Below are 4,029 nucleotides of genomic sequence, written 5' to 3'. Positions count from 1 at the left end.
GATAGAAATCGGATAAATAACTAAGTTTTACTTAGTACCAATATAAGATTCTTACTATGTTATATTTTATAGGTAAATTTTATTGTTATAGTCAGGCTATTCGGGTCTAAATTAAATATATTTCTACCTGTGCAACTCAGTAATCGCCAGGCCAACGAGCACATATAAATCGGACCTATCCTATGTATGTATTATGTTTAAACGATAATTAACTTGTTTTTGTTCAAAAGTTATTTCGACCAGCAAATAGTTCTGACTGTAACATTATAGTATCTTATAAAAAGAGTGAAATGTTACACTTTTATTAAATATAATGTTATAAAGAATATTTCAACGATGTCACAAATAACTAGTGCTTTTATGTAAAGGCATAATGCAATATAGTTTATAATGTGATTATTATTATTTTTCGTTTCGCGATTACGTTGCAATATGGAATTTTCTATTTACAATATTGTAATTTACAATTCGTGCAAAGAGATTATTTTTTAAATATATTTTTATTAAATAAAAATATATTTATTAACTGTGGTGATCTTTCACAATATAAAGTTTATAATTTGACACATAACTGTCGGAATTTGTTTTTTTTTTTTTTTGAATTTATTGCTTCAATCTATAGGACTGATCTACCCAATGTAGGTTGTCGCTAAAACATCAAAAAGCGCTGTTATTAATAGCGCTTTTTGATGTTTTATAATAATAAAACATTTTTCTTAGAAATTGTAATAACTAGCAGTTTTTAAATAAATCAGTCTCTTTTTTTTTTCTTATTACTTATAGCATTTGTTTGTTTAATACAAAATTTATTAGCTAAAAAGATAAAAATAACAGTTTTTTTAAATTAATTTTTTTACAAACGTACATTCATTATTACATGACACTGAAATAATAAATAGTATTTTCATAACTTTTATTTTATACTTTTAATCCGCTTGTTTTAAAAATTATTTAATACGTTTAAAATAATCGGTTTTTTTTTAGGATATATAAATAAAATTGAAATTGTGTTCCATTCAAAAGTTAGGTATAAATACATTTTTACCTTGACTTTACATCAGTGATTTATATATCAAATGTTTGTTAGCAATACACGAATTTATAGTATCATATCAAATTTGTAAACTCTTTGTTTCCAACTTGCCTCTTGTATATACTTGACTCCGCTGTTACAAGACTGTATGCCATTTATTGTATTAGATCTAAAGTAAGTGTTTGTTATTGTACATGCAATCACAGTTTTAAACATGAAAATCGATCGATCGATTTTCTATTGTTTTAATATAAAGCGTGGGTGAGCTAGTGTAATGCCAGCCCATAGGACATAACACCTTAAAAGCCATGGTTGACATGTTATGGTTTAAAATGAGTGAGAACTCATCAGTATGTGGACCATTTTTTTTTTGTCCAAAAATAAATTAAAAAGAAAACACGAATGCTGTTCTAATTATGTAAGATTTGTTTAGTTTCAGAATTAATATTTATGCCATTAACTATTTCTCATAAAAATAATAATTTCCTAACAAAAACCTTTCATATTGTATCATAACATAGACATGTTTAACATCAGTTTATTAATTTTAAGTATTAGGTTGTGTTCACACTTGTGTATTTGATTAATTTTTAATTAAATAATGTACTGTAATTTCACTGACCTTGATGCTACCCATTCTTGCCACAGAATGACATACCTAGCAAGAGTGAGTTTTAATAGAAATAAACATATATAAATATACAACTCAGTGATGCTTGAACGGATTACAATGTAATTTATTATTTAAATAATCAAATTTACAAAAGAAAAGAAATAGCTAACATTAGTGTCAATATTGTTTGCCCGCGATATTAAAATATAGCATTCTCTCTCTCACTTGTGGATTTAAAAATGATAGCAAACTAGTTTCTCCTGTCAAAATAGTTAAAATATTTTTAGTAGCAAAAAACAAGAATCATATATATTATCTCTTAAAGTTATGTCTATATGTGAGGTAGCCACGTTAATATGTTTTGAGGCAACTATTATAATATTATATATTGTAAAATTTGGTTTTTTTTTTATATTTGCCGGGAAGGCAAATGACTACTCCACCTGATGGTAAGTGGTAGTAGAGTCCAAATGCTATTATTATGCTGTTTGTTGTGACGCTGCAATTGACTTGTTTATCTATATAGGATTTCAATAAATTGAAATATACTTATATTATATGAAGCGTCAAAAAATCAGGATGACAAATATATATTTTTTTTATAATAATTTGTGTTATAATAATGTGTGATTAGTTATTTACAGTTATTTGTATTTCATGTTTGTAAATATTTAATTATATATATTTTTTAATAATATTCATTAATATTTCAAATACTAGTGTTTATTATTGCTTTATTTCTTGAATACTTAATTAATGTTTAATTGATGTTTTATATATAAAATCACAAACTTTATATATCTGCTTTTTTATATATTAATTTCGGTTATGTAACGTTTATATGTTATGTAAACGTTATGCAATAATTTTTAATATCTGTCAATCTTTAACCAGAAGGTTTTTTTTTTTTTTCTTTATATATAATTTGGTATGGCGAAGAGCGAAATGAATAAGGGACCAGATTGTTAGAGGCGTGATGTTTCCAATATGTTGTCTAGATATAATTTAAATGTTTATATTATGTTGTGATCTTGAAATAATCAGTTACTAATGAAATGCATAATTACCTGTAGGTATGTGTATATAAACAGTAACACCGATATCACGGTGTAACAGAACGCTTGTGCTTAATAAAAATTAAAAGAAATTATATTGCCATTATTTTATTTGTTTTTTTTTTACAGATAAACGATTTATATAGTGGTTTAATATTTGATACTGAATCATCTATTTATACTAATATTATAAAAACGAAAGTTACCCTATCTGTTTCGCTTTCACGGCTAAACTATTGACCCGATTTTAATGAAATTCTATATAAAGCAAGTTTGAACCCCAAGAGAGGCCATAGGCTACTTTATTTTACCTTACACCTAAATTTATACAGAAAAAGGAAGACGCTCAGGAGATATGGAGATGGATGCTTCAGATATCGTAGACAGAGTTAAAAACTTAGTTTTAAAATTCTTCGGCCACGTCTCAATAAGATACGATGACTCCATAGAACGCCTTGTCATTCAAGGCACAAATGAACGCAATGGAGTTGGCCTGCATAGACCGGCCGTCTGAGCGTCACGGTAGCATGCGAAAGCGATCCCGTGGCGCTCCTCGTCAAAACTAAAAGGGTACCGTTGGCTTTTTAGTGGATATTCCGATGTTCGGGGTGCACTCGGCGCCTTGAACACCGGCGAACCCCACATAGCCCCCCCCCACTGTTCCCGTGGGGAAATGCGTAGTGTTTTTCCAGCGTTAAAAAAAAGGTATCGGATGGAGTAACATCAGCAACCGTTTCATGATGACCACGGCCGCTCTGCCATTAGCGTATCGACAAAGAAGATTCCAATGGCAAGAGTAAAGATTTTAAATTAACAAAAAAATAGAGTAAACATTAACCTTTTCTTTAAATAACTATTTACCTACCAATAATGATTTTTGAAACGAAAAGCGAACTTGCTGCCTTAAATCGTGAAGGCAATTTCCACCATTCAACCTTTCAATCAGAATTACTTAAAAGCGGTATAACAGACAACTATTATCAAAACGGTTAATACAAAGTCAAACATAAATAACTTTCATTACATTTTTCTTCACATTTATCATTCCTTGATCTCAGATATTGTTAGTAAAAATTATTAAACAAAACAAATATTTATGTTAGTATATATGTACCTACAAGTCTAAGTAGCTAGTAACAATAAAATGATGACGAATAAAAGAGCTCAGTGACCTAAGAATTTTAGTAGTAGCGGATATTTATTATAAGAACGACATTTAAATATAAACATCGTGTTATCTTAGTTCAAATACTTAACCTTTCAAAATTAATCTTTGTAAAGTACGATAACTTCAGTACTATAGACGTGTAGCAATAAAAAAGAATAAG

The sequence above is a fragment of the Nymphalis io genome, chromosome 24, assembly GCF_905147045.1.
Source record: "Nymphalis io chromosome 24, ilAglIoxx1.1, whole genome shotgun sequence".
Classification (NCBI taxonomy): domain Eukaryota; kingdom Metazoa; phylum Arthropoda; class Insecta; order Lepidoptera; family Nymphalidae; genus Nymphalis; species Nymphalis io.
Note: the sequence above shows the minus strand (reverse complement) of the source record.